General features: G+C 44.6%; 1 protein-coding gene across 1 annotated transcript in view; it reads left to right on the forward strand.

Moving 5' to 3' along the window:
* Nucleotides 1–22,178, forward strand: part of LOC126092606 (protein turtle-like) — an 855,628-nt gene that overhangs the window by 385,451 nt on the left and 447,999 nt on the right. Inside the window, exon 3 of the mRNA XM_049908305.1 lies at nucleotides 5,298–5,378. The gene's annotated coding sequence lies outside the window, so the exon portion shown is untranslated. The remainder of the gene's footprint in view (nucleotides 1–5,297; nucleotides 5,379–22,178) is intronic.

The raw sequence follows: 22,178 nt of genomic DNA on the forward strand, positions 1-22,178 counted from the left end.
CGTCTCTGGAGCAATGTAGCTTCATTCGTTTGAAGAACCTATGCCTGCATTTGAGGAGCTATCCCCCTTTTTGTGCAAAGCTGAGGTGCTATTCCAACATAGTTGGAAAGATTCTGCAACGCTGTTCGAGTTCACGGGAAATACCACCTGGGCTGAGGCCTAAATGGGAATTTGGATTGGGGAGGGAGACGTGCTGGGATAGTCCATGTCGTTGTGCAAAGCCACTGTGCCAGCGTGCATACTGGTTAGCGCATCTGCCTACTGAGCAGGAGAGCCGAGTTCGAATCCTGACATTGGTACAAATTTCCATTCGTTGCTCCACTCTGCATACATACATCATAGATGTCTGACACCTGAAAAGTTCTCTGCAATCATGTAGCTTCATTTGATTGATGATACAGACTGCGTACAATGTCATTATAATGAAACCAATATCTCTATTATCTTCATGTTAACTGAAGTATTTTCAGTAACAGTTTAATTATTGCGATGGTGAAATCTAGATCATAGATGTACCTTTATTCAGACAACCAAGCAGCCCTGAGATCTCTTACAGTCTGTGCAACGAGGTAAAAGATCGTTGTAGAATGCCACAAAGGTCTCGTATCATTACAAGAAAGCAACAGCGTAAAACTGTTGTAGGTCCCGTGTCACTCAGCCATCAGTGGCAAGAACAAGATGATAGGCTGGCCAAATCAGGTGCGATGACTCCATTTATTGTACCGAAACCTGTCCTACCCATCAACAAGGCGAGGGTTAAATCAAAACTGCGAAATTGGATCAAAAGTCATCATGTAGAATATTGGAAAATGATCCAGAAACAAAAACATCGCAAGTAAATGATGCCAAAGCCGATTTTTAAGGGAAGTTCTGTAATCTTGGACTTGAACAGGAGACAGACTAAAAGCGTGATAGCACAAATTACCAGCCATGGGAACTTCAAGAAAAACAAAATACACTCCGTGATTATAGAGAAGTCTCTCCTAGGTGTAGGCTGTATGGTGAGAGTGACGAAACCACACCACTTATTAACTTCGAATGCGAAGCGTTAGAGATCAAAAGACACATAATATTCGTGTGATCAAGTCCTGAAGAAATTGTAGCCAATAAAAAACTACTCTTTAATGATCCTTTCCTAGAATCAAAGGGAGTGAAACCGCACGATAAAGCCTGGTCCAGTGCGAGCAATATTGAGCTAGGACCGCTGCTGTTTTTCTCTCTTTCTTCAAATCAAATTAAATGGTGAAATCTTGTCAAGTTTTACGTAAAAGGAGGTAATATTACGGTCCACATGTAACGCTGTTTTAAAATTACAAGGAAAAAATAGCAATACATTTTTCGAGACTAAATCAGTGCTGGAGCTAGGGAGCAACGTCGTTACCAAGCACTTGCGAATGACCTACTCGAGAGTACTTATTTTTGTCTAAATATTGCCAGCTGAGTGATAAGGGTCATTCGAGAGTACTTATTTTTGTCTAAATATTACCTACTGAATGATAAGGGCCACTGTGCAGGGTGTCGAATATTTCGAGAGATGGCAGTACTCATCGAAACAAGAAAAATATGTCCAATAAACATGGGTTCGGAAACGCATAGTTCCCGAGATAATCACGTGTTTATGGGAAGGGCTGTTCGACATTACGTTGCGGATATTAGCACAGTCACCGACCTCTGTGGCCGAGTGGTTCTAGGCGCTACAGTCTGAAACCGAGCGACCGCTACGGTCGCTGGTTCGAATCCTGCCTCGGGCATGGATGTGTGTGAAGTCCTTAGGTTAGTTAGGTTAAAATAGTTCTAAGTTCTAGGGGACTGATGACCTCAGATGTTAAGTACCATAGTGCTCAGAGCCATCTGAACCATTAGCACAGTCGCATTGGCGCTACGTCAGATATGTCGGCAGGGTATTATGATGTCTTACTCACAGTACTGTACCTACCATTAGGTGGTCTGAAGTCAGTTGTGTGGCTCGAGTTGTGTTGTAGGCTACGTTAGATTTCGTCGTGTTTGCATGCCTTATTGTACAGTACTGTCACCTTGGGTATGTATCATGGTGTTTTACCTTCTTCCAAACGCGGATCCACTTTTGTGTTTAGTGTTATTTCACTGTTTGTGCATACAAATGGTGTAGTACATTTACATTTTCTCTCTTCCACCACCTGTTAGCAGTGGAAGCCTACTATTCGGCAGGTCAAATGGCGGATATGGCCTCTTGCTATGGCTTAGCAAATGGACGTAGCCTGCTAGCCCGTGCCGTCTACGCTGAAAAATATCCACAGCTCAGGGTGCCCTCTGCTAAGCTGTTTGGCAGAGTTTTCCAGCGTCGGAGGGACGCAGATACCCTTGCACCGCGGATGACTGACAAAGCCTGCGCGCCTGACATGGAGAAGCATGTGCTGTTTTCGATGGAAGTAACCCCTGGAACCAGTGTGCGACGATTAGCAGCGGCAGCAGAAGGCGTTCCTCACTCTATTATCTGGGGCGTACTGCATAAACAATTTCTGTACCCATATCATCTACAGTACGTTCAGACCCTAAGGCCACACGATTATGATGGCAGACAGCGGTTCTGTCAATCGCTGTTGCAGAAATGTGCCGCATATCCACTAGTCACATCCAAGACTTTATTTACTGATGAGACGGGGTATTGTGAATTTATATAACCAGCACGTATGGGCAGATGTAAATCTCCAAGTAATTCAGAAAAGATGGCATGCACACCAGTTCTCAATAAACGTATGGGCAGGCGTACTTGGCGATAAATTAAGAGGGCCATACATGCTACCACAAAAGTTAATTGGGGCACATTATCTGGACCTACTCATTAATGGACTGCCTATCCTGCTGGGAGCTATGCTATTGCAGCAACGAATACAAATGTGGTTCATGCACGACGGTGCACCAGAACAATTTCGTTACAATGTGCGCGTATATCTGATGCAGACATTTCAGGAGCCCTGGTTGATCGGAGGAGTGGGGGGTGGGGGACCTCAATCCCCTAGACTTTTGGTTATGCGGACACTTTCAGGAATTGGTCTACTCCACGCCAATCAACGAGGTGAGGACACTACAAGGTCGCGTCTTTAATGCGTGGCAGCAGGTACAACAGCCGGGCATACTTCGAAGGGTGCGTCATTCCTTACGCCGGAGGACAGAAGGGTGCATCGTCATGAATGGACGCCACGTTTATCACAGAAAAATGGCTCTGAGCACTATGGGACTTAACTTCTGAGATCATCAGTCCCCTATAACTTAGAACTACTTAAACCTAACTAACCTAAGGACATCACATACATCCATGCCCGAGGTAGGATTCGAACCTGCGACCGTAGCGGACTCGCGGCTCCAGACCGTAGCGCCTAGAACCGCTCGGTCTCCCCGGCCGGCTATCACAGAAAGTATGTATTTCCGGACACATGTTTATTGGATTTATTTTTCTTGTTTCGATGAGTACTAGCACTTCTCAAAGTATTCGACACTTTTTTTTTTAGCATCCTGTGTATATCTGTGTCGTAAAAATACGTTTTGAAATTCATGGCATATTGATCACAAGGCCTCTCTTTTTTCCTATCCGGCTTCATAACTTGTAATTTCAGAACTGGCTACAGTCTTTCCGTTGACGAAGTATTGAAACGGGAGAATTTTAAGCCAAAGTACTACACAAACCTATGAAGCAAACATATTTCAGAATGAAATTAGAATTACATTAATACCGTCAGCTGCGCACGGGTGCTGATGTAGATCAACGGGGACAGGTGAAAATGTGTGCCCCGACCGGGTCTCGAACCCGGGATCTCCTGCTTACATGGCCACCGAGGGCACAGATGATAGTGCGACTGCAGGGACTATCTCGCGCACGCCTTCCGCGAGACTCACCTTGTACGTCCACACACTACATTCGTAGTGTCCCACCCCAACACACTCATTACTCGTGGAAGACATTCTTACCAAGTCCCGTAAGAGTTCGGGGAATATGTGTGCATCCGCACAGAAGAAGAAGGTCATGGCCGGTATCGCCAGAACTATATACTTATATGGACATGGTGTCTGTTCTTTCGGACATGTCCGAAAGAACAGACACCACATCCATATAAGTATATATTTCAGAATCCGTTTACGGATATTTCGATATTTCCTTTAGCTGGAAATTAGGATGTAAATTTATCCTCAGATCTAAAACTCGATGAGTATGGAGCAGTGTAAGAATGTCATTTGTTTCATACTATTTCCAGCTTCTGGCCGAGTTTCCATTCCAAGAATGAAACATGGTGGGGGTTAGGTGATGATTTGGGCATTCATATCGTTGTATTCCATAGGCCTCATGGTTTCTCTGCAAGGTCGCATTACTGCTAAGGATTTTGTGACCATTTTGGTAGGTGAGGCCATCCCATGATACAGTGTCCGTTGTCCATTTCTGTTGCAGTATTCCTGCCGGCCGCGGTGGTCTAGCGGTTCTGGCGCTGCAGTCCGGAACCGCGGGACTGCTACGGTCGCAGGTTCGAATCCTGCCTCGGGCATGTGTGTGTGTGTGTGATGTCCTTAGGTTAGTTAGGTTTAAGTATTTCTAAGTTCTAGGGGACTTATGACCTAAGATGTTGAGTCCCATAGTGCTCAGAGCCATTTGAACCATTTTTTTTGTTGCAGTATTCCAAGGCAACAGGGCCCCCGTTCACAAAGCTCTCATCGTCCAGGACTGGTTTGTGAGTGCGAGGATGAATTGTCGCATCCTTCCTGGCTGCGTCACGGGATCTCATTTTTATTGATTCTATGTGGTGTACTTTGGGGACAATCGTTATCTGAACTCACCACTATTTTGCAGGAAGAATAGCGCACGATTCCCTTGAAAACCTTCGTCTTGTCGCTCCATTTCAATGTGTTCCGTATCCATTAGCTTCACTTTGCCTGATGATGACTGATACGGAATCCATTGAAACGTCACGACAAGACGACGATGCCCCTCGGCTGATAACGCGATAAGATTTCATATCTGTAATACGCCGAGAAAGCCGGCAGCCACATACATACGGCACTTGGATTTATCCATCCCGAAACGACTGAAAGATGATTTGGGCGCCAATGCGTTTTCCTACACCGTAGCAGGCATGGTGTTGTGTGGTAGGTTTTGTTTATGTTTCCATATTTTATAACATGTCCTGTGTGTGTGTGTGTGTGTGTGTGTGTGTGTGTGTGTGGGTGGGTGGGTGGGTGGGTGTGTTGTGTCACGCACAGTTCATTAGTGGACGTATGTATGTCGCTGAGGTTTAAAAGTAATACCAAGAATCTCCGGTTTTGTGTTACAGGGCTGGTGAGAGGGGCGGCATGCAATCACCGCAGCGCCTCGCGCCATGCTGCTAGAGACCGAAGACGCACTCCACTGTTGGGTAAGAAACGGCCGAACGCGTTTGCTGCAGTTTGTTTCTTTATTGTTGTTTCACCTTTCTCGGTCCTTATAGATGGTAGAAGGTGTGTCATCAACACAAACGCCGCACTCTACAACTTACGTTTTCGAAATATGCGAATGAAAATAATTAAAAACGGTGAAAAGTACAGGTAAGTTTTGTGGCGTTAATGAAATAACTTTTGTTGACAGTATTGTAAATAAAACTGCAGAATTTGTTCGTATTAAAATAAAATATGGTGAGAAAAGGTGGTAAAACCTTGAAATAGAGCGATACACCTGAAGAGATCTGGGCTGTAGCGTGGAGATAAGGGTACGTTTGTGGGTGGGTGGTGTGAAACGGAATGGAGTAGGGGACTGGGATGTGAGCTTGGCCGTGGTATGAAAAGTAGGGAGTGTTTAGGCTAATATGAAGAGGTAGGTGTGAACATCGCTGGTGGAGGGTCTGTACTATATTGATTATTCCTTGCTACTGTAGTGTTATCTTGAAGCTATGAGAAAGGTGGATCGGCTTTCCAAGGCAGAGACGATGCTGAGGGCAGACGAAACTAGGAGAGATATTGTTACATGAAGCTACCCGTAAGGGGAGATCCTTTCGAAAATGCAGACGCCCCCAGAAGCGGTCCCAGGGCGTTAGTTACTCTTCAAGGAATTAACATGTAACTTCATATGTCGTCTAGACGCTGTAGTAGGTTGCCACCGTAGAACTCTGTAACCAACAGGCACGTACTAGCGTATAAAGCCAGCTTGACACCAGCCCTGAGAACAGCACTGTCAGTAGGCTCACAAGGGTTAGAAGGAGAGCGAAAACGCCAAAAAATTGTTGACCTAGCAGTCCCTACTCCGGGGAGACCGAGGGGCGGGGCTAAATGACGTATAACAATAATGTTGTCCCCTATTTTAATTAATATTAAGTTTGACATCCCTTTCGCTCATTGTGTATGTATTTAAGTGATGTAAACAAATCTGATGTTTCTTCCGTTATGGTAGGAGTCCTCATTTGTTGTTTCTGAAAGGTTTTCTGCGCTGGTAGTGCGTAGAATGTTGTACAGATGTTACCATGTATATGCGAGAGTATACTGTAGAAATGGTGCCATGTATATGAGAGAACTATCATTCAAAGTTTATAATTTGATGGCTCCAGTGTTTGTTTTGGTAGCAGTTCGACTGTTGCCATTCTTGCATTAGGACTGTGTGGAGCGTTTAATATTTGTGAAATAATTTGACATACGTTTCTTTGTGTATGTTTTAGTGTGTTCTTAAAGGTATGGTGAAATATGTGATAAACGTTTTTTGTGATTAGCAAAATCAAAGACTGTTTAACTTATTGGATAATCTGACCAAATTCAAATGCCTTTTAAATTGGGTCGTGAATGATGTTTGTTAAATCACTCTCACCACCAAGTGTAATATGATCGTACTATGTTTACTAATAAATGATAAGTTGTAACTACGTGCAGTAAAACCTCCAAACCGCCAGGGCGTTCCACTCCCCCCTCCCCCCCACTCACGCTCCTACCGCAACAGACTGCTAGAAACATTGAAAGTTGGACGTTCACACACACACACACTCATATATATATATATATATATATATATATATATATATATATATATATATATATATATAAGTCTGAGATATTATCACCGCGCGTGGTAGCGTGCGAACAGTTGTTGAGAGTAGTCGGAAGCAGCCTGGCGTGGAGAGAAACATCGCGTCAGGAGAGGTCGCAGCCTGCCCTGACCGTGCTAGTGGAGCCAGAGCAGATTTTTGTGTTAATCGAGGATTTTGCTACGCGTAGTTCTTGCTTGCTTGCGCACTGGAGGGCGATTGTGATTGAAGACTTTGTGGAATAATTAAAGATTTTGCTAACCAAATTGTCCAAGGAAAATAAAGGTCTGAGTAAAGTTTGCCGCCGGCCGGGATGGCCGAGCGGTTCTAGGCGCAACAGTCTGGAACCGCGCGACCACTACGGTCGCAGGTTCGAATCCTGCCTCGGGCATGGATGTGTGTGATGTCCTTAGGTTAGTTAGGTTTAAGTAGTTCTAAGTTCTAGGGGACTGATGACCACAGATGTTAAGTCCCATAGTGCTCAGAGCCATTTGAACCATTTTTTTTAAAGTTTGCCAGTGTGCGAATTGTCACTTTTGAGAATGCAGTACATTAAACATTTTTATTCGTTCCTTTCATTTTTTTACACCGCTGAAGATTTGTTGACTAAATCCTTCCTGATCATTTAATTTCTATAAAGAAAGCAAAAGGAGAGTAGTTCATGGACCGCAATATTTCTTTTGAATTCTTTTAGCATGTTGCTTGATGCAGAATATTCATGCAGTTGTAGCGGCAATACGAGATAAGTTGTCTGTTGCGTGCTGGAACATTACAGTATAATTGTTAGGAAATGTTAGAGAACATTTCTAAAATGAAATCAGATAAAAGAGGATTCGTTTTTCATGATATATAGGATGAGCGATTAACTTCTGTTTTTTTTTTGTCTTTCCTCTGTCATAATACCGACATGTCAGATAGTGGGAAGCTCCAGAAAATGTTTGAATACTGACACGTCGGAATAAGGGTTTTCATAATACAAGTTGTATAGCTACATATCAGATTTTATGATAGCGATAATAAAGTTTCACTAGGTATCCTAGCAATTTTTAGAGAAAAAATACAGAACGATTATATTGTGAGAGATAGAGCCTTACACATTTCCCTACGTCTGTTGCCATAATAATAATTTTTGATGATAACCCTTTCACCAGGCTGATAATAATAATAATAATAATAATAATAATAATAATAATTGGTAATAAAACTTTCAACATCTTCAAACGGGACAACGTTCCCCGCGACTTTTGTTCTTCCAGTTTATTTAACATTAACACCCTAAGTAACCTTGCATAGACTATAGGGAACACCACTGGATTCGTAAACTGGCTCTTTAGTGAACATTCCTGCGAGTGTACGCGATGTTTACACTTCGGTGGCTGCTGGGAAACTACATTGTAACTGAAAGCTTCACAGCTGAATAGCTCCCAGCTGCGGAGTGTACCGTTAACACTATTCAGATTCCCCTGAGCCTCTGGCGGCATCTGGTAACAGAGACGGCAGGGACATGCCCGCTTGCGCTAAATGGGAGACACGGCTGCAGCGTCGCCGGAATTGGATCACGGGGCGCAAACAGAAGGCCGCCCCCCCTGTCTGGGAGGACTCCATTTGCTCGGTCTGCGAGGAAATGTTGGCGCACCACGGCGGGGGGATGGACCGGTTTGTGCCGGAGTGGTGGTTTAGTTATTTGGTTCGCAGATAAGGGCGCAGGGCTCGAGTTCTCACGCATTACTGGCGGACGTATCTGCTCGCGGATGGCGTCTGAATAATAGATGAGCGCCGCGCCTGGGAGCTAGGCTGTCCCGCGTCGCACTACCACTCTGCGTGCATAATGGCGCTCAGTTTCCTTTCTCACAGCTTGCTGACGATGACTCACTAGCTGACACAGGGCAACTGTGGCGTTTCCTTGTCACCTTCAGACAGAAGGAACACTTTTTTTTTTTTTCAAAAGGTGTAACAATCCACTTCTCAGTTGTTTTTCCCTTTACTATCATTTTACTCTCTCCCACCAGGGCGAAGGGTGTGCAGGCAGTAGTACACTGCCGCTCTATAGCCCTGAGAGATAACAAAATACAGAAGTGTAAGATATGAATACTTTTTAAAAACTGTCATGAAAAGTCGGTTGTGCATTTAAGGTTTCTCTTTTGTAGGAATCAACAAGGAATTCGGAAACAATGACCGTGTGAAACCAGAATCGCTCTGTTCATCCACGAAATCAAGGAGGTATCGGCGTCCAGTTTTATGCCGTATTCTTTGACTTCCAGACGGTGTTCGCTATAGTTCTATAAAATACAAGTGTACATATCGGTGCAGCCTTGTGACGCAATTGAAGACATCCTGACCACGGTATGACACTGTTATCGGAGTGGTACCCTCAGACGAAAAAGTAACTTCGGGCGTACTCCAATGGAACGTTATAGGAAGAGTACTTTTCAAAATACGTATATGAAAGTTCCCCGAGGCTTCTTACGGATGATACGTTCAAATGGCTCAGAGCGCTATGGGACTTAACTTCAGAGGTCATCAGTCCCCTAGAACTTAGAACTACTTAAACCTAACTAACCTAAGGACAGCACACACATCCATGCCCGAGGCAGAATTCGAACCTACGACCGTAGCGGTCGCGCGGTTCCATACTGTAGCGCCTAGAACCGCTCGGCCACCCAGGCCGGTACATAGTACCTTCACCGTCCGCAGCTCGTGGTCGTGCGGTAGCGTTCTCGCTTCCCACGCCCGGGTTCCCGGGTTCGATTCCCGGCGGGGTCAGGGATTTTCTCTGCCTCGTGATGACTGGGTGTTGTGTGATGTCCTTAGGTTAGTTAGCTTTAAGTAGTTCTAAGTTCTAGGGGACTGATGACTATAGATGTTAAGTCTCATAGTGCTCAGAGCCATTTGAACCATTTACTACCTTCACCTTGCTCCGCGGCTAGAGGGATGTGTATACCGTTCCATACCTAGACCCTTCGTGACAGACCGAGCTGGTAGCCAGGCGTCATATAGTGGTACTCATGGATAATATTTGTGGTTTATGGATCAATAAAGTTGAATGACCATGCAACTAATGCAGCGACGCTTCGTAAGCTAAGAATAGTGCTCAGAGCCGTTTGAACCATTTTTGCTCAGAGCCATTTAAACCATTTTTGAAGGTACTGTGGTAAGTGCGTAGCCTAACTATCGCACGATCGTTTAAATCTTGAAAATGGTGAATTTTGACAGGCGCAGAATTTCACAAGCATTGTACATTCCACCACATAGTTGGGCTGACAAGTGAGTCGCATTATGTACCGTTACGACGACAACTCCCTTGTCTCTGTAAACTCTTGGAAAGGGTTGCTAAACGCCAAATCATAGTCGACAGTTTCCGTCCAGCCCGTGGAGTTTGAATATTGGGAAGCCATACATTCAACGTCGCAGAGTTTCTCTCATGATGTGCAATAAATGCTGATAAAATTTCCGCAACTCCAAACCCACTAGTATCTAAAAGCTCGCTGGCGCTTATCTCGTACCATTCCCGTTTCATCACCCAGGCGTAAGTTAAATTAAAGGCTAGATGTCAACTCTTACTAGGTTCGAGAGAGGTTTGATTCATTTAAAGCTATGTAGTTGTGACGTATGGTAGTGGGATGCAGTCCCCATGTTAGGCCGATCAGTAGTCCTTGCAGGAAAAAGCTGTTGCTTCATGGTTTCGGAAACTACTTAAATTCGGAATTTTTTTCGTTACATGTTTTATGGCGTGAAAGATTTTACGACGCCACACAGTTTCTGCAGAAATATCGCTATTTTAGTACATCGTAACGGAGATGCAGTCCTACAGAAAAGTATGATCACTTTTAAAGTTGCGTACGTCAAGGACATATTTGGTTACTGCTGCGGGCACGATACTGTGGTGTATAAGCGTCCGCAAGAGGACGTGACGAGAGGACGCTTGTCACCACCACCCTCCTCCCCCACCGCCCACACGTTTAAGTTACAGACTTCTTATTCTTACATAATTTTCAACCGTTTCAAGAGATGATTGTCTGTGAAATTTAACAAAGCGCAGAGTGCAAAGAGAAACGGTATGTCTTTGGTTGTCAGGTTCCTCAGAGTAAATTATACAGTTTCTCTTTGCCTTGGTGCCAATTTCGGTGTTGTTTTGCAGTCATGTTGCAAGTGAATCTTAGCAGAGCGATGCTGAAATAAAATCAACAATATTATTCTCTGCCATTTCCTGCTAAAACCCTTATTGAGATGCATAAAAGGACAGTTCTAATATCGATCGCAAAGGAAAAACGGCTGTTGTATAAATGCCCGACATCCTATACAGTTAATTCACTGAAGAAATTCGTTCTCCTGCACTTAGGGCTACTAACACTACTGTAAATGTCCCAGTTTTTGACGAAATAATGACGACATTTCTATCTTAAACCACGTACTAACCCATGGTTTTTTGAATCCTCGGTCCACATGAGTCAGTACTCTTCTAGGCATACATAGACTGTTGGCAATAATTTTCCAAAATGGGTTATAACATGTTGGGCTGTATAAGAGCAGGTTACTTTGTTCATGTTTGCGTTTATTTTCAGTGTAAGTAAGGTAAAAATTGAAACGAAAAGAAAAGTTTCCGCATAGTGTGTCGACCCTACGACTAACTGATACCGTTCTGCATTCTTTCTGCTGCGCCAACCGCTGTCCGTACTGTACGCTGACATTAATGGTTCATGCCTCGTGCGACTCCACATCAAAAATTCTATTTCTTCAAGATGCTTGGGCACAGGAGCTCCCATTTCTGAAACATTCAATTCTGGCCAAGTCCTGTATATGCCCATATGCCATACATTTGGGCGACGTCGATCAGGTGTAGCAGACGTGGTCCCGTTGTTAAGGTTGTTAAGATATTAATAAATGTAGTGCGCAAAGTACACTTATGAGCCAGAACATTATGACCATCCATCGCGAGGTTGTATGCTACCTGGTGGCGCTGAGAGCACGTGACACGATAAGAGGAGTATGTGAGCGGAGCACAGACGAATGGGGAACCATTCTAGCGACTGTAAGTTGCGAAAGTGCGGAAATCCCCCAACATAAGCAACTTTGACAAAAGCCAGATCGTTGTGGCCCAGTGGCTGAGAGCGAGCGCCTCGGAAGCGGCGAAGCTGGTCGGCTGTTCTCCTGTTACTGTCGTGAGCATCTATGGAAAGTGGTTAAAGAATGCTGAAATCACGACTACGCGACAAGAAGTCGGACGTTCATGCCCAGTCACAGAGCATAGGGCTCGGAGGCTTGCCTGCTCCCTAAAGCAGGATAGACGGCGATCTGTTTCAGAACAGACGACAGAGTACAGCGCTGGCGCCAGAACAAGTGTTTTGGAGCACAGCGTTCAGCACACAGCGTTGAACTTGGTATTCTGCAGCAGAGGACCCCTACGTGTTCCCATGTTGACCCAACAGCGTCGTCATTTATGATTATAGTGGGCATAGGATCATCGAGAGAGGACCGCGGATCAACGGTCAGATGAATCCCGTTTGTTGTTAAACCATGTCGATGTCTTGTCCCGATAAGCCGTCATCCAAGCGAACGTCTGCTCAAAACATACAGCTCGCCACGGATGCAGGCCGGTGGAGGACATTAATCTGGGCCTCCAAGGGACATGCGGTAGTAATCGAAGGCTGCGTGGCAGCTGTGGACTTCGCGAACATTTTTAGTGACCACCTGTATCCCCCTTATGCTTAATGTCTTCCCCAACAGCGGTGGCATCTTCCAGCAGGTACCTGTCCCTGACAATGCAATGATTTGAGAAGAATTATAGTGAAATCACAAGTTGATGTCTTGGGCCATCAGATTCGGTTTATCTGAATCCGATGAAACCCAAGGACGCTACACTGCGCCCACAAACCAATTCTCCGTAAATTATGGGGCATCTGGTGCCAGAAACCTCTGGGATGATGATGGCATTGAAACAGAAGATGACACGCGTAAAGCTGAAATACTAAACACCTTTTTCCAAAGGTGTTTCACAGAGGAAGACCGCATTACAGTTCCTTCTCTAAAACACCGCACGAACGAAAAATGGCTGACATCGAAATAAGTGTCCAAGGAATAGAAAAGCAACTGAAATCACTCAACAGAAGAAAGTCCACTGGACCTGACGGGATACCAATTCGATTCTATACAGAGTACGAAAGAACTTGCCCCCCCCCCTTCTAACAGCCGTGTACCGCAAGTCTCTAGAGGAACGGAAGGTTCCAAATTATTGGAAAACAGCACAGGTAGTCCCAGTTTTCAAGAAGGGTCGTCGAGCAGATGAGCAAAACAATAAGCCTATAGCTCTGACGTCGATCTATTGTAGAATTTTAGAGCATGTTTTTTGCTCGCGTATCATGTCATTTCGGGAAACCCAGAATCTACTCTGTAAGAATCAACATGAATTCCGGAAACAGCGATCGTATGAGACCCAACTCGCTTTATTTGTTCATGAGACCCAGAAAACATTAGATATAGGCTCCCAGGTAGATGCTATTTCCTTGACTTCCGGAAGGCGTTCGATACAGTTCCGCACTGTCGCCTGATAAACAAAGTAAGAGCCTACGGAATATCAGAACAGCTGTGTGGCTGGATTGAAAAGTTTTTAGCAAACAGAACACAGCATGTTGTTATCAATCGAGAGACGTCTATAGACGTTAAAGTAACCTCTGGCGTGCCACAGGGGAGTGTTATGGGACCATTGCTTTTCACAGTATATATAAATGACCTAGTAGATAGTGTCGGAAGCTCCATGCGGCTCTTCGCGGATGATGCTGTAGTATACAGAGAAATTGCAGCATTAGGAAATTACAGCGAAATGCAGGAAGATCTGCAGCGGATAGGTACTTGGTGCAGGGAGTGGCAACTGACCCTTAACATAAACAAATGTAATGTATTGCGAATATATAGAAAGAAGGATGCTTTATTGTATGATTATATGACAGCGGAACAAACACTGGTAGCAGTTACTTCTGTAAAATATCTGGGAATATGCCTACGGAACGATTTGAAGTGGAATGATATATAAAATTGATTGTTGGTAAGGCGGGTGCCAGGTTGAGATTCATTGGGAGAGTCCTTAGAAAATGTAGTCCATCAACAAAGGAGGTGGCGTACAAAACACTCGTTCGACCTATACTTGAGTATTGCTCATCAGTGAGGGATCCGTACCAGGTCGGGTTGACGGAGGAGATAGAAAAGATCCAAAGAAGAGCGGCGCGTTTCGTCACAGGGTTATTTGGTAACCGTGATAGCGTTACGGAGATGTTTAGCAAACTCAAGTGGCAGACTCTGCAAGAGAGGCGCTCTGCATCGCGGTGTAGTTTGCTGTCCAGGTTTCGAGAGGGTGCGTTTCTGGATGAGGTATCTGTTGTGTTGGCAGAAGAGCCAACACCGTGTTACTAGTGGAGGCCGAAATGCACGCGTTTTAGCTCACGCAGGCTGGCGTGAGGAGGGAAGAACTATACTGACGTGAGGTCTGGAACATGACAAGGAATTAGAATTCAGAAAGCGGACGTAATTAAATGGTTCAAATGGCTCTGAGTTCTATGGGACTTAACAGCTGTGGTCACCAGTCCCCTAAAACTTAGAACTACTTAAACCTAACTAACCTAAGGACATCACACACATCCATGCCCGAGGCAGGATTCGAACCTGCGACCGTAGCAGGCGCGGGATGTAATTAGTTTGATACTTAACATTAATCCATTAATGATGAACGTCGCTCTTGACGGTACATGATTTATAATATTATCTGTTCAGAATACATTCATAGTAACTGAATATGGCGCCTTACTAGGTCGTAGCAAATGACGTAGCTGAAGGCTATGCTAAACTGTCGTCTCTGCAAATGAGAGAGTAGCCAGTGAACCATCGCTAGCAAAGTCGGCTCTACAACTGGGCGAGTGCTAGGGATTCTCTTTAGACTAGACCTGCCGTGTGGCGGCACTCGGTCTGCAATCACGCGGGTCCGACGTATACTCCCGAGGATTTCACAAATGTAAAATTAGAGAGATTCGAGCGCGCACGGAGGCTTTCCGGCAGTCGTTCTTCCCGCGAACCATACGCGACTGGAACAGGAATGGGAGGTAATGACAGTGGCACGTAAAGTGTCCTCCGCCACACACCGTTGGGTGGCTTGCGGAGCGTAAATGTAGATGTAGATGAAACCTGTCAAGTACTTGACTAATCCGTGGTACGCAGAATCAATGCTGAATTACGTTCCGTATGTGGACCAACACGCTTTTAAGTAGGTGGACCTAGCAATTGTCTCATCATTGTATACGACCATGAGAGACATCTCTTGAGGTTGATGGTAGGTTACTCACAACATTGGACGTTTAGCGAAGAATTCACGCAACAAACAGGATTATGAAAGTCGTCCTACTTCGCAACAAGCGTTGATAATCTGCAGCCATCCCTGCATATCGTTTGCTAGTGATGAGACAATACGCTCGTTAGTGCAGTGCCCAGCGCCTCTCGTTAGCTCGCGGTCGACGGCGTGGTGTGGATCACCGCCCTCCACTATTTATCGCGGGCGGTCATCGGCCACACGGTGAGACGCACTTCCTGCGCGGCGTTATCTCGCCAGCCGGTGGCCCGCGGCCGCTCCCCAGTAAAGGACCGGCGCGAGGCTTTAGATATGCATCGCGGGCCGGCCGCACTCGGCGCTGATAGAGGGCTCCGCGGGTTTATCGGAAGGCTCACGCTAGGCGAGGAGGCCAAGGGGGCCGGGACCCCACCCCCACCCCCACCCCCACAAGGCGGCAGCGCCGGGAGATTGCCCGCTATTGATTCATTCTCCGCCGCGCGGAAATTGTCGCACGTGCCACTCGCGAAACTTGGCCGAAAAAGTTATTACCTGCAAAGAGAAACATGAACACTATTTCTTCGTCTTCTTCTTTGCGGGCAAAGTCAAACGTGTACACTGCTGGCCATTAAAACAGAAACACTACGAAGGACAGAATACAATGAAATTTTAGTTATTGCCTGTATAGTAGCAATGCTACATGATTTGATTTGTACATGATTTGGGGGTGTATGTAGTGTAAAATGTGTAAGATGTGCCATCACCGAAAAAAAAAATTTCCTGACATCACTAGGCATTGAGTCAAAATGAGCTTGGATAGCAGACGTGGGTATGTAATTCCATGCTGCCTCATCTGCTCAAATTTACCGGGACATCAATTGATGAATATTAATGTGGGGTGTGTCCATCCTTCGCATTTATGACGGCTTGAAATTTGCTTGGAACACTTTCATTGAGGTGTGTCCATGTCAATTGAGAAATGCTAGCCAATGAAGGCAATGGTGTTGGAGGGGACTCAGTGCAGGTTAGTCTATTTACACTACTGGCCATTAAAATTGCTGCACCACGAAGATGACGTGCTACAGAGGCGAAATTTAACCGACAGGAAGAAGATGCTGTGGTATGCAAATGATTAGCTTTTCAGATCATTCACACACCGTTGGCGCCGGTGGTGACACCTACAACGTCCTGACATGAGGAAAGTTTCCAACCGATTTCTCATACGCAAACAGCAGTTGACCGGCGTTGCCTCGTGAAACGTTGTTGTGATGTCTCGTGTAAGGAGGTGAAATGCGTACCATCACGTTTCCGACTTTGATAAAGGTCGGATTGTAGTCTATCGCGATTGCGGTTTATCGTAACGCGACACTGCTGTTCGCGTTGGTCGAGATCCAATTACTGTTAGCAGAATATGGAATCGGTGGGTTCAGGAGGGTAATACGGAACGCCGTGCTGGATCCCAACGGCCTCGTATCACATTCGAGATGATAGGCAACTTATCCGCATGGCTGTAACGAATCCTGCAGCCACGTCTCCATCCCTGAGTCAACAGATGGTGACGTTTGCAAGACAACAACCATCTGCAAGAACAGTTCGACGACGCTTGCAGCAGTATGGACTATCAGCTCGGAGACCATGGCTGCGGTTACCATTGACGCTGCATCACAGACAGGAGCGCCTGCGATGGTGTACTCAACGACGAACCTGGGTGCACGAATGGCAAAACGTCATTTTTTTTCCGGATGAATCCAGGTTCTGTTTACAGCATCATGATGGTCAGGTCCGTGGTTGGCGACATCGCGGTGAACGCACATTGGAAGCGTGTATTCGTCATCGCCATACTGGCGTATCACCCGGCGTGATGGTATGGGGTGCCATTGGTTACACGTCTGGGTCACCTCTTGTTCGCACTGACGGCACTTTGAACAGTGGACGTTACATTTCAGATGTGTTACGATCCGTGTCTCTACCGTTCATTTGATCCCTGCGAAACCCTACATTTCAGCAGGATAATGCATGACCGAATGTTGCAGGTCCTGTACTGGCCTTTCTGGAAATAGAAAATGTTCGACTGCTGCCCTGGCCAGCACATCCTCCAGATCTCTCACCAACTAAAAACGTCTTGTCAATGGTGGCCGAGCAACTGACTCGTCACAATACGCCAGTCACTACCCTTGATGAGCTGTGGTATCGTGCACGGGCAGCTGTACCTGCACATACCATCCAAGCTCTGTTAGACTCAATGCCCAGGCGTATCAAGCCTTTATTACGGCCAGAGGTGCTTGTTTTGGGTACTGATTTCTCAGGATCTATGCACCCAAATTGCGTGAAAATGTAATAACATGTCAGTTTTAGTATAATATATTTGACCAAAGAATACCCATTTATCATCTGCATTTCTCCTTGGTGTAGCAATTTTAATGGCCAGTAGTGTAATTCCATGCTGCTTCATCTGCTCAGATTTACCGGGACACCAATTAATGAACATTAATGTGGGGTGTGTCCATCCTTCGCATTTATGACGCCTTGAAATTTCGTTGGAACACTTTCAGTGATGTGTGTCAATGTCTATTGAGAAATGCTAGCCAATGAAGGCAATGGTGTTGGACGCTCAGATATCGAGCGAAATAAACGTTCTCATTCCGTAGATATTCCATTGCCTTCAGGTCGGGACTCAGTGCAAGCTAGTCTATTTTCCACAATCCACTGCTTCAAAGGTGCTGCTTTACAACAGGGCACATTCGCACATTAATTCACTCTAAGACAAAAATATATGAAAAAGACGCACCACAAAGGAATAATAAGAATGGAACAGCAGTTGGTAGATGTCACGTACATGTACAGACAAACATATGATTACAGTTTCCATACCATGTTAGTGTCTGGGGCATGTCCTTGTGCTGTACACTCCTACATTTGTTTTGTGGAAGCTTATGGAATTTAAGCAAGCGGGAGAATGAAAATATGTGCCGCCATATAGGATACTGTTCTTTAATAGTACAGGGCGGGAAAAATCAGACAGACCCAAAAAATATTTCGTGCACCTTAAGGCAGACAATCTAACGTACATGATACGCATCCTGGTCAGAGATGTGAGTGGAGTTACCCATCTCAAAGTGCATGAAATACACTAAAAAAAAATCGTACCACGAAGTATCATTCGAATGAGACGGAAATCAGTAGATGTGGTGTACAAATGATTACAATTTCAGAAAAACTGAATGAGTAATTCAAGAGAAAGAGCTTCACAAATTGAGCAAGTTAGTAGCGCGTTGGTCCACCTCTGGCCCTGACGCAAGCAGTTATTCGGCTTGGCACTGATTGACGGAGTTGCTGTATGTCCTCCTGAGGGATATCTTTCCAGGTTATGTCCAACTGGCGCGATAGATCGCCAAAATGTCTATCTCTTGAAACGACTATGAAGGTAAAATTAGAGAAATTAGAGCTCACACGGAGATTTACCAATAATCGTTCTTCTGGAACAGGAAAGGCGTTAAGCAGCAGCAGTACCCAAAGTACGCTCCGCCATATACCGTAAGGCGGCTCGCGGAGTATACACGTAAATGTAGAATATTTAGTTTGCTCGTGTCTGTAAATGACGTGTCTTGACTGCCTCGTCGTAAATCTTTTTATCATCAGGCTTGTCCGTTGTGAAAAAATTGTTGATGTACAGGGAAAGAAGTATTGAGACATGTTCCTGGGAACAGCAATCACAATCTTTTTCTGGAAGGTACTTGGAGCTTCCGCTTTCGCAGCGTCTCCGGGCGATTTTGACTCGCTTTATTTCAGTCACGGTACCCTCTAACTACGATATTTAACAGTAAATTGCGTACGTTTGTTAGGAAACAGTTCATGCTCTTTGTATCCTCTGAGGTGGACATCCACTCTACTATGACTATACATTCCTATTCGTAATGGTAAGTCCTGTTACACAAGTAGACGCTGTAGGAGTGGATACATTCATCATTCAGCGCCCTGCCTATGAACAACAATGCTATGCTATAACTGTCTGCTATATCACACCACAGTACAGTCACTGGGCATTGACTATTCACGGAGCCAATGGGCATTGTTTACCGGCAGGCACACGTACCCTGTTAGTAACTGCACTGGGGGAGAACAATGTTGCAATACTCATTCCAGGACCTTAAAATAAACTCCTTTCAGATTGAAATAACCTGTACTGTCAGTTTCCCAGGAAATTTTTGCACCGTATAATTTAAAGTAATGTTTAAGTATTGCTATTAAACGTATTTTCCATCATACAACTCGAAAAGACTTAAGTAATAAAGAAGGTATTCTTCACACTCCCGCACTGTTGACACTGGAAGTACCGGGTGATGAAAAAGTCAGCATAAATTTGAAAACTTAATAAACCACGGAATAATGTAGATAGGTAAAAATTGACAATCATGCTTGGAATTACATGGGGTCTTATTAGAACAAAAAAAAAAAAAACAAAGTTCACAAAATGTCCGATAGATCTCTTGCGCGCATCGTCTGATGATGATCGTGTGCTCAGCCGCCACTTTCGTCATGCTTGGCCTCCCAAGGACCCAGACCTCAGTCCGTGCGATTATTGGCTTTGGAGTTATCTGAAGTCGCAAGGGTATCGTGATCGACCGACATCTCTAGGGATGCTGAAAGACAACATCCGGCGCCAATGCCTCACCATTACTCCGGACATGCTTTACAGTGCTGTTGACAACATGATTCCTCGACTACAGCTATTGTTGAGGAATGATGGTGGACATATTGAGCATTTCCCGTAAAGAACATCATCTTTGCTTTCTCTTACTTTGTTATGCTAATTATTGCTATTCTGATCAGATGAAGCGCCATCTGTCGGACATTTTTTGAACATTTGTTTTTTTTTAGGTTCTAATAAAACCCCATGTCATTCCAAGCATGTGTGTCAATTTGTACCTTTCTATCTACATTATTCCGTGATTTATTCAGTTTTCAAATTTATACTGACTTTTTGATCACCCAGTATTTTCTCGTTATGCAAGGTTAGATTGAGAGGAATATCTACCTTGCAAGTAATGAGAGCAGCTAATAATTTCTCTTATGGTAATTCTTGGTGCCAAATTGTAAATAATCTGAGAAAGTTTAAAGGCTTTTCATAAAAATTTAGCTGCAAAATACGGAAGGGAAATTCAAAATATTTGCAGTGAACAGTTAATAAAATAAAGTTAAACAGCTGCCAAAATTGACTGAATGTATTTTAGACAAATGCGTCTAGGTATGAATAGCAGCTAACTCCACAATTACTATTAAATTTTTAACTACCGAACATTTACTTAACCTGCTGTGACTACTGCAGTCGCGTTGATGAATAGTATGCACATAGACACCGAGGTGACAAAAGCTATGGGATATCTCCTAATATCGTATCGAACCTTCTTTTGCCCAGCGAAATGCAGCAACTGGACGTGGCCTGGAATCAAAATGCAGTTAGAAGTCCTCTGAAAAAACGTTGAGCGACGCTGTCTCTGCAGTCGTCCATAATTGCGAAAGTATCGCCGGTGTAGGATTTTGTGCACAAACTGGCCTCTCGATTACGTCCCGTAAATGTCCGATGGGATTCATGTCGGGCGATTTGGGTGGCCAAATCAATCGCACGAAATGTCCAGAATGTTCCTCAAACCAATCGCAAACAACTGTGAGCTAGTGACATGGCGCATTGTCATTCATAAAAATTCCATTTTTGTTTGGGAACGTGATGTCCTTGAATGGCTGAAGATGGTCTCCAGTTAGTCAAACATAACCATTTCCAGTCAATGATCAAGTCCATTACATTTAAATAGATTCACCAGTAGCTTGCACGGTGTATTTGTTTACAACTTGGCGCCGTGACTTTGCGAGGTCTGCGCCAGACTCGAACTCTACCATGAGCTCTTACCAACTGAAGTCTGGACTCATTTGACCAGGCCAAGGTCAAGGTCGTCTATGGTCCAACCGATACGGTCACTAACCCAGGAGAGGCGCTACAGGAGATGTCGTGCTGTTACTAAAGGCAGTCGCGAAGGTCGTGTACTGCCGTTGTCCATTACAGCCAAATTTCGCCGTACTGTCGTAACTGATGCGATCATCATATATCCTACATTGATTTCTGCGGTTATTTCAAGCAGTGTTGCATGTCTGTTGGCGCCGACATCTCTACGTAAACGCTGCTGCTCTAAGTTGTTCAGAGAAGGCAGTCGACAGCTGCGTTGTCCACAGTGAGAGGTAATGCCTGAAATTTGGTATACTCGGCACACTCTTAATACAGTGGTGGGTCTCCGATTTCAGAAATTGGAATGTCCCGTGCTTCTAGCTCCAACTCACGTTCCGCGTAAAAAGTCTGTTGATTCCCATCATTCGGCCATAATCATGTCGGAAAAATTTTCACATCAGTAATCTGAATACAAACGACAGCTTCGCCAGTGCATAGCCATTTTATACCTTGTGTACGTGATACTACCGCCATCTGTATATGTGCGTATCGCTATCCTGTACTTTATCATCTCACTGTCAGTCAATCAGGAAATTTAAGTTCGTTGGCTAATCCCCAGATGTGCCCATTCGTATGGAATGATATCATCTGCCTGTAAAATAATCAGAAACATTACTAGAATAACTGTACTATAATATAAATAAAGTTTGCTAAAATATAAACCCGCAATAGAGAAAGTACAGGATGACAAATTGATCGGCGGAAGAAAGTGCTAATTCACAAGAGCGTATTTTGAGTATTTGCATAGGATTTTTTTGTTAAATTCAAAGGCAAGAACTTAAACACAATAATACAAATCTATCTATGTACTACACTGCGTTTTCTATCGGCTCATATGGGTCTGTTTATGGCCATAATGTGGTTC

This window comes from Schistocerca cancellata, chromosome 7, assembly GCF_023864275.1.
Source record: "Schistocerca cancellata isolate TAMUIC-IGC-003103 chromosome 7, iqSchCanc2.1, whole genome shotgun sequence".
NCBI lineage: Eukaryota > Metazoa > Arthropoda > Insecta > Orthoptera > Acrididae > Schistocerca > Schistocerca cancellata.